Genomic DNA, 9693 nt, shown 5'->3' on the forward strand with positions numbered 1-9693 from the left:
CACTTGTGAGAAATGCACAGCTGGGGGGGGCCCTAAAACCTGTGCATGCAGCCTCACAGGGAGACGGGGTCTTTGTAGCTGTAATTGAGCTAATGGTCTCGAGACGACATCATCTTGGGTTAGGGTCTACCCTAAATCCCATGACAGGTGTCCCTATGAGAGACATGGGGGGAGAGGCAGGGGGATGAGGGGCTGCCAAGAGCAGGGGAGGAGGCTGGAAGGAGCCTCCTCGGGAGCCTCCAGGGCGAGTGTGGCCCTGCCCGCCTGGATGAGGACCCCTAGTCTCCAGGCCTGTGGGAGGGTGGGCTTCGGTTGCTTGAAGCCTCGGGTTTGTGATTTGTCAGGGCAGCGAGGAGGGGCCGCGCCCAGATGGTAGGGGGAGCACTCCCATGCCGCGGGGACTCACGCCGTGTGTGGCGGGGGCTCCGGGAGGCCTGCTGTGGGCGGGGGATGCTGGGCCTCGGGGCTCTGCTCCCCTCCGGCTCACAGACGGCCTGGACGCACACACGCTCGCAGCGGGGTCTTGTCAGGGTGTTTGGGCCACGGAAACACGACCTTTGAGCTGCAGGTTGGGGCGGAAGCCGCTTCCCCGGGTCGGGGGTGGGATGGAGCAGCCCGGAAGCTCCTAACGTGCCTCGTCCATAAATCCAGCGGTTCCCAAAGTGAGGCACGCACCGCTCTCGGCACACAAGATGGCCCTATGCCGGGCACGGATGGGCGTTTTTCATCTTAATAGCTGTGTGTTTGCTTTTACGGTTGCCTTCTACTTGTGGCCATGGCGCTGGCTCTCTGGCTAGGAGAGAGAGGGCTCCTTTTGGGTAGGGACGTGGTGTCGGGCGTGGGGAAGTCATGGTGAGACACTGAGCAGGAGGATCGCGCGCCGGCTGAGCACCCACTGAGTGCCAGGCTCGGGCAGTCGTCTGGGCCAAGGAGCGCTGGACGGGGGGCCAGTGGACGGGGGCCAGATGGCACGGCGCCAGCAGCTCCGGACAGTTCCACAGGCATGTGGGTGCTCCTGAGGAATCCAGGTCACTTCCTCGGGTGTCCAGGCTGGCTGGAGACAGAGAGGCTCTCAGCTGGGGACGCGAGCCCCGTGATGGCCATCGGAATGGGCAGGTGTCTCCATCGGCTTCCTGGGGGCTCTGTCGTGGGACCGCAGATGGGGCGCCTCAAACAGCAGCTTGTGGTCTCTTGGTTTTGGAGGCCACATCCTAGACCACAGTGTGGGCGGGACTGGTTCCTTCTGGAAGCTCCTGGTCCTCCCGGGGGCCTCTCCTGCTTCTGGTGGTCCCGGCAGTCCTGGGCGCCCCTTGGCTCGTGGCTGCCTTCTCTCCTGTCTCCGCCTGGGTCCTCACCCCTCCCAAATCCCCCTGTCCTGTCTTGTAAGCACACCCGTCATTGGATTTAGGGCCGCCCAGATTCAGATGCTCTCATCTCAAGAGCCTTAATCCTATCTTCAAGGACACTGACTCCAGACAAGGCCACGTTCCAGGGTTCTGGGTAGACCCGTCTTTGAGGGGCACCGTTAGCCCATCATGCTGGGGGTGGAAGGAAATGTACCTTGCACCTGGCCTGACGCCATCTCCCGGGGCCAGAGGCCCCGAGCTGGCTGACCTGCCCCTGTCCAGTATCCCCTCTGTGCTGGAGTTCTCCCGGGGGCTGTGGGTGGGCATGGAGGGCGGAAAGGTGGGGGGGAGCCCGGCAGCTTCCTGCCTCTCGTGGACCCGCTGCTCCTTGCTGGGAGGGGCAGCCCTGTGGAGTCCAGCGCGTCCTGTGTTTGGAGGTGCCAGTGCCATTTTGGCCGTCTATCCCCCCTCCCCGGGCCTGCAATGCGGGGCCTCAGCTGAGCACCTGGGACCACCCTGGCAGCTGGCCTGCTCATGACCCTTTGAAAATTGGTTTTTCTTTCTTTGTTTAAAAGAAAATTTTGAAAACCGGTTTGACGCTTGAGCCTGGCCTGCCCCAAAACGTTTCTGATTCCAGTTGGAATAGGTTCTTGCCAATTTGATGGTTACCTGTTAAGTTATTAAGAATGTTTTTCTAGCGTTTCTTCTTTTATTCCTGGTTTTTCCTTAGCGTCCTAATTCCTGTTAGTTGAACTGCACTTTTTTTCTCATTAAGTGCGTGGCTTGGCAATGAGAGCAAAATGCAAATGTTTGTGTTTTGAGTTTTAACCCCGTTGCTGCTGGGAGGGTGTGGACGGGGAGACCATACCCCACTTTCTGTAGGGGAGCTTCTAGAAGGGAAGGCAGTTCCTCCTGGGTGGAGCTTGGGGAGTGGGAGAGGGGTCCCCAGGCCCGATTGCTGGCTGCCCCCGGGCCCCTGCTCTCAGGGGTGTCAGTGAATGCCTCGGACGTCCGGGCTGGCCGGCCAGATGCAGTCACCCACCTGGAGGACGGCTCAGCATGCTGTGGGGGAGGGGGAGGGGTGTCCGGAAGGTTCTGAGGGGGCCTCACTGTAGAGATTGGCCTCTTACTGCTTGGGGAGGGGACGTGGGCCATGGAGGGGTCCCGGTGAGTGAGGATGAGGGCAGGACTGTGCCCCCGCGGTGGGGTTTGAGGCAGGGGTGCCTGCTGGGGCCGTGCTGGGTAGAAGGAAATAGGGGTACAGCCCGTCCTGCTCTGTACGGCAAGGAGTCTGTCCCCCCACATGCCTGGCCTGTGTCCTGCAGTGTCCCCAGATGTGGCAGGTGAGGGGGGCGAAGCTTAGCCACGTGGCCCTGAGCCCCCGATGCCCGGTGGGGGTCCGTGGGGGGTGGGGTGGGAGGGCTCCTGGGGGGTCGTGCAGGAGTCTCCTGGTCCGGGTGGTCTCCTGAGCGGCCCTGTGACGGGGCGTGGGCTAATGTCCTTCCAGGGACCAGCTCGTCCCGGCCCACCAGTCACCGAGCCGCCCCCCTTCCCGTGGCCTCCCGGGTGCAGTTGGTGCTCCTCTTGGTCATGTGACCTTGTGTGCCCGTCCCTCAGTTTCCCGTCGGGGGCATGACAGGCAGTGAGGGAGCGGTGAGTGCATGCACGCAGGGGGTCAGAGCTGCGTGTGGAAGGTGCTCGGGGTCACCCTCCCGCCGACCCGTCCCCTGACAGGCTGAGGCCTCTGGACTGGCCACTGCGGCCCCTTGGCTCCCCCATCCTCCCACCCGCCCCTTTGCTTCCTCGGTGTTCATGCGGACCCCTCCCTTGGGTGCTGAAAGGCCATTCTCAGCTGGGCTCTGAGGGGCTCTGCACGGAGGCTGTCAGAGGGAGGGGCGCAATGTTGGGTGAGGACTCAAGTGTGGTTGGAATTTTCTGGAATACTTAGCAAAGGGGGCATTCATAAGGTCTCGCCGGTGCTTTCTGGGGCTGATCCCGGGAGGTCGCTCAGGAGGACGGTCAGGGCCTCTGGGGCTGAGCCCATGGGGACGTCGGGTCGGTGCCTGCAGAACCACCAGCGGGGACCTGGGCCTAGGGCTTTCCTCAGGGCTTGCTGAGCGGGGGAGGGGAGCTGTCAGAGTGATGGCTTGGCCCGCAGTCATGGGAGGGGGCCATCCCCTCGTGACCCGGTTAGAAAGTCAGCAGACCAGGGTGGGGGCCCGTGGACCATCTTCAGCTGCGGGTCGCCCACCGCGTTCTCCTGAGTGTTTGCGCACAGGCCATGGGCCCACCCTCCTGTCCCCGGCGGCCTTCCGCGGTCTGTTTATAAAAAGGAGCCTTAGAACCCGTTCCCCCAGATGCTAGAGATGAGGGCTGCAGAAGCATGTGGGATGGTCTATCCACCTCACTTTATAGATGGGGAAGTTGAGGCCCGGGGCAGGGGAGGGACTCACCCAGGGTCCCGTGGGTCTCCGTTAATGGTGTTGGTGGATGTCCGGGGAAATGTTTTCTCAGCCTGGGAGACTGGTGTGGCCAAGGGCTTCCAGATGTCTCTCCCCAGTGCAACAGGCTGTGTGTGGGGTTCCCCGGGGGCCTGCACGAGGGGACGGGTGGGGGAGCTGGGGATGGGGCCTGGGGCTGGCTGGGACTGAGTCTGGCCAGCTACCAGATTGTGGAGAAGTGTTCGTCTCCCAGCCATTGTGCAGGGCCCGCAGACCCTCCCAGGCCCTCAAAGCTGTGCTTTCTCTGTTCACTGAGCCATGTGTGCATCTGCTCTTGGGCACCCGGGGCGTGGGGGATGCTCTAGATGGCAGGGCTGTCCCGGCCTTGGAGTGCAGCTGGGACCCGGCCAGGCTCAGGGGTTACAGATGGCCCAGGACACGCAGACCTCGGTGTGTCTGACGCCCTGGAGGTGGCCGATGGGCTGGGGGACAGGAGCGGTCTATTCCCCGTGCTGAGCATGTATCAGCCACATACAAGTCAGTGCCCGGGGATGTGGGCCCCCCATTCCCATCAGCTGCCTGCTCGTCTGTGAGCGTGACCATAGCACTGTGGGGGTGGGGCTGTGGCTTGTGGTCTCTGTCTCTCGGCTTGTGTCTACCTCGGACCAAGCACCCTGGGGGTGTTTACGGGTGGACAGCACAGTACAGATGGATGGAAAGATGGACCTCTCAGTGTGGAGGTCCAGCGTGTCCCTAAGGCTTGGGATGGACGTGGCAGGTGGAGCAGAGTTCCCTTCCTAGACGTGCCCTGTTCTGCCCAGAGGAGCCCTTTGGCCCCCAAGCGCCAGGAGCGTGCCCTCGGCTTGCCAGACGACGTGGCCACCGCTGGGTGACTCTCCGGATGCATTGTACCCATCCGCGCCGGGCAAGTGAAGCCCCGTGTCCCTGGCGGTGAGTCTGGAGGTGTTTCCTTGCGCCAGAAGCTGCTGTCTGGGCCGAGGGGGTTCTGTGGGGGCCGCCGAGACCGTCCCAGTGCCGTGGACGATAAGTGACACGCTCGGGGACGGGCTCAGCGGCGGCAGCAAGCTGGTGCCTGGAGGTGAAGGGGCCGAGCACCCCCCTCGAGCCTCTGGGGTCTGGGAGGATCCCGGGAGCTGGTGAATCGGCGTCTGTGTCCGGCCAACTTCCTCAGGGCCTAATCCTTTGAGAACAGAGACTGTCTCCAACGACAGCCGAGTTCCAGGCCAAATAAATTAAAACTTCTGGTACGTGATATCTTGTAGCCTTATTAAGTGGCAAGATTATGCAAACAAAATCATTAAGTACGATTACGCAACTTCCCTTGTGGTTCTGGCCGTTCATCTCCCGTCCTGCTGTACTTAAGCCTGATTCCAGGGGAATTAGTGGCATTACTGTTTAAATCTTAACTTTTGTGTTAAGCAGACGCGTTCCGAAGCTTTTGAAATGTATCTTGAAGGCAGAGCCTGCGTCTCACGGTTTAACAAGGGAGTGAGCATGAGGAACTGCAAAGCTCACTAATCTGTGAAAATTAGGGCTGTTGTGCCAGTAGGAGTTTTTTCACCTAATTAAAAACAACATGCTGCTTTCCTGAGAGTTCCCGAGATAGAGTCGTCTCAGAGAAGGTGAGGGGCGGCCCAGGCTGTGTTCCCTTCTGGGCCCCGGGGACCCTGCAGGCTCTGGGCCCCCGTGTGCGTCCGGGGAGGGGCAGACCGCCGCCTTCCCAAGTCCTGCGAAGGCACCTCCAGAACGTCCCCTGACATTGGATAGCAACGCGCACGTCGACAGAACGTGGGGTGTGACTCAGGCCTCAAGAGGAGGGGCGTCCTGACACTGGTCCCAGCGCGGACGGCCCTTGTGCTTAGTGAAACCGGTTGGACACAGAGGGAGAAGTGCTGAATGATTCCACCTGAATGAGGGAGCCAGGGGGTCAGGTCATGGAGTCAGAGGTCGGGTGGGGTTCCCGGGGGCTGGGGGAGGGGTTGGGGAGGTCGTGTTTCGTGGGGACGGGAGGCCGATGGGCGTGTTGGTGCCCGGCTGTGAATGTGCCGGGCGCGGCTGACCTTGGCACTTAGGCGTAGTTAACATGGTAAATTTTACGTTACGTGTATCCTACCGCGGGGGGGGCAGAAGGGCACATTCTCCATTGCATCAAAGGGCAAGAACGGTGTTGTTATATTCTCATTTTTTAAAACTGTAGGGTTGTTTTTTTTTTTAAAGATTTTATTTATTTGAGAGAGAGAGAATGAGAGACAGAGAGCATGAGAGGGAGGAGGGTCAAAGGGAGAAGCAGACTCCCCGCCGAGCAGGGAGCCCAATGCGGGACTCGATCCAGGGACTCCAGGATCATGACCCGAGCCGAAGGCAGTCGCTTAACCAACTGAGCCACCCAGGCGCCCCAAAACTGTAGGGTTTTTTAAGGGCAGTTGAAGGGTTAGAGAAAAACTGAGCAGGAGGTACAGACGCTCGTCACGTGCCCTTTCCTCCTGCGCGGCGTCCCCCGGGACTAACGCCTCCGAGTGCTGTGCTGCATCCACTAAGGTGATGAGCCAGAACGCGCCTCGGCGTCAGCGGGAGCCTGCAGTTCACCGTGGGGTCCGACTCGGGGCTCTGCATTCCCTGGGCCCCGGGCGTCGGGCCCTCCGCGCGCTGTCACGGCTGGCCTGTCACCATGTTGGGGACCGTGGCCGCCCAGAGAGCGGCGGGTGGGTCGGGAGCCCCGGAGAGGCTGGTGCGCAGCTTAGAGCGGCCGCGTCCTGCGGGGACAGCCGAAGCTGGGGGTGCGTGCCTGGGCGGGGCCCCTCCAGACCCCACGGGGACCCCAGGGAGGCCGGTAGGAATCTTTGCTCGTGCTGTGTGTGTACCCGCGTATATTTGAGTAGGGGACACCTCGCATCGCACGCGCTTTGAAAGGTACAGGCGGTGTGTCGTGACCCCGCGCGCCCCCAGCAGCCAGTCCCGTTCTCCCCCCGGTGCGGTGCGTAACTCCTGCCCTGCCCGGGAACACGCGCACACACGGGAGAGCATGCTAGGAAAGCTGCTCTCGGGTTGGCTGTTCAGCAGTATTTCCCGAAGTTCTTTCTAGAACGGTGCGTGGCGAGTGGCCGGGCTCTCTTAGACGGTCGTGTCATATTCCTCGGCGTGGGCTCCGACCCATTCGTGGGATGGATCCCCACTGCTGGCACTTGCACTCCGAGTCTAAGTTGGCAGGGAATGTGCTGGTGAGAGCGGCCATGCACACCTCCGGGGCCCCGTGAGCAGCTACGCCGTCGCACACAGCCCCTCGGTGGGGGGGGTCTGTGCTCGCTCACAGCTCCGTGGAGCTGAGCCCAGGGACCCCGTCCAGGAGTTCCCCTGCCGGTGACTCCCCAAGCCCGTGCCCACGACGTACTCTCTCAATCCTGCGTGGCCTCCCCTACCAGCCGGTGTGGACAGGTGTCTGGGGCGGTTGTCATGCCCGCTTCTCCCTCTAGGCCGACGGAGTCCTTTTATTCCCCTTACTCTTTATTGTCACAACCGTTTTGGGGGGGGTGCTCACTGTCTCCCGACCGCAGGGCTCACCGTTTTCTGGGACGGTCTGCGTTTCTGCACGGATGTTACAGAAAATCACTGCAGCTGACGTGGGCACCCTCAGCCATTGGACGTGGGCACCATCACCCACGCATCACGGACTCGGATGATGGCCGGATCTTCGAGGACCGTGTGGGTCCTCCTCCTCGCTGGGTCTTGTTCATGGCCATGCCTCATTAGATGCTCTACACAGGCCTGGCCCTGACAGGGGCCCAGTGCAGACGTGGTGGAGGCTAGGTCTGTGGGGCTGTCGCATGGGGGGAAATTGTGATGCATGGGGCCAGAGGTTCTGGGTCATGGACTTCCCAGGTGTGTACCTGATGGAGGTGGCCATGCAGGTGCAGACCAGCCCTGGCTGAGTCGGGCAGCAAGGCTGCTTTCCCAGGGGACGGTTGTCCTCTCTGGGGGCTGGTGGCCGGTGTGTCCAGCAGCCATGGGGCGTGCCCAGTCTGGAGTCCCTGTTAGCAGGTAGTGCCCATCTCTCTGACTTCTGTCCCGTGAGGAGCCTTTGCAGGGTTCTGAGGGATGGTGAGTCGATGGCTTCAGGTGCCCAGAAGCCATGGAAGCTGTGAGCAGGGCAGGGCTGGTCTGTGAGGCATGAGCTCAGAGGCACGTTGGGCAGAAGCTGCCGTTTCTGGACCTGGCTGGACCTTCCAAGGAGGGCATGACCTCACTGCAAGGCGGTGCCTTTACCATGTGCTCGTGATGAAAAGCCGTGCATGCCCCGGCAGGAGCGCGCCCAGAGCGGATCCAAACCAGGTCTTGGAGGTGCCGGCCTCTCCTTTGTCCTGGAAAGGGGTTCCATTTACTAAAAAAGACTTTGCATTAGAGCCACGGACATCATTCCTGGCTCTGGTGCTATTCGGTGGTTCTCTGGCTGGGCAGCCTGTCTGAGCAGCAGTAAGCCGCGTCCCTGTTCCCGCATCTCCAGAGATGACGGGGCCAGGAGCTCCCCAGGCAGATGGAGCAGGGCCTCCAGCTGCTCAGCTCCCCAGATGTTCAGCGACGGGCTTGCCAGGAAGCAGGGCAGGGCCAGGGCTGCGTGATTGCAGCGACATCTGCCTCCAAATGCCGCTTTGGGCTCTTGGAGAAGAGGCACTGCAGGGTGGGCTGTCTCCTGAAAAATCCTGCTTGCCCCCACGAGGCCCCCCTCTGCCTCTCTGTTGCCTGGAGTCACAAAGGCCCCAACTTCACCCAGCCTGGGGAGTTGCGGGGCAGAGTGAGGGACCCACTTCCGGGTGGGGTCATGATGCAGTGTGGACACATGCAGGGGGCATCCCGAGGCTTGCCCGAGAAGGTCCCAGCACCTTCCCTCTGTCTTTTCATGGCAGGTGCCAGGGCTCTGTATGTTGAGGCTCTGGAGAGAGGACACCAGACACCTTGTCTGCCACCAGTGGTCTCTACACATCCCTTTGGAGCCCCCGTGGGGTGCTCCTTCCTAGCTGGTCTTCAGGGCTTGTGATTGCCATGGAGACTGATTCCCAGGCGGATGGAGGATTTGACTGTGGACTCTTGTGGCCTGGGGACAGGTGCTTTTGGGACCAAGCTCCCTTTCTTTACTTCCTTTCCTACCCACCTCTGTGCTGACAACATGTCAGGAATGGCAGTGTGAGCGGAGAGTGCCAGGCCCCCTGCTCCTCGGTCATCTCCAAGTTCATTCATGGGAGGTGAGCTCTGGGACCGTGGTGGCCTCTGGGTTATCTGCAGACCGTAGATATTTCCTCCCTCCAGGCTTCTGCTGGCCTCCCAGAAGCAGGGCAATGGGGGGATGCAAGGAGCAGTTTGAGTGCCCTCTGAGGGGTATGAGCAGAAGCAGGACATTTGGGAAGGAGTAGTTCTCTGGGCTCTGTTTATAGAGCATCTTCATTTTAGTTTTTGAGGAGGAGATGACTATTGTGATGATGATGGTGATGGTGATGATGATGGTGGTAATCATGTTGATAATCATGTGGGTGATCATGTTGATGGTGGTGGTGCAGATGGTTGATGGTGATGATAGTGATAACAATGATGATGGTGGTGATGATGTTGATGGTGATGATTATGATGGTAATGTTGATGGTGATATGATGGTTAACGATAGTTGATGATGGTGATGAGAGTGATGATCATGATGGTGATGGTGATGATGATGGTAGTGATGATGGTGTTGATGATGGTTAATGATAGTTGATGATGGTGATGGTTGATGATCATGATGGTGGTTAATGATGGTTGGTGATGGTCCATCATGATAGTGGTGGTGGTGATGTTAGTGATGTGGGTGCTGATGGTGATGATGGTGGTGGTGATGGTGATGATAGTCATGTAGGTGATCA

This window comes from Leptonychotes weddellii, chromosome 5, assembly GCF_054177405.1.
Source record: "Leptonychotes weddellii isolate Sample4059 chromosome 5, ASM5417740v2, whole genome shotgun sequence".
In the NCBI taxonomy this organism is placed as follows: Eukaryota; Metazoa; Chordata; class Mammalia; order Carnivora; family Phocidae; genus Leptonychotes; species Leptonychotes weddellii.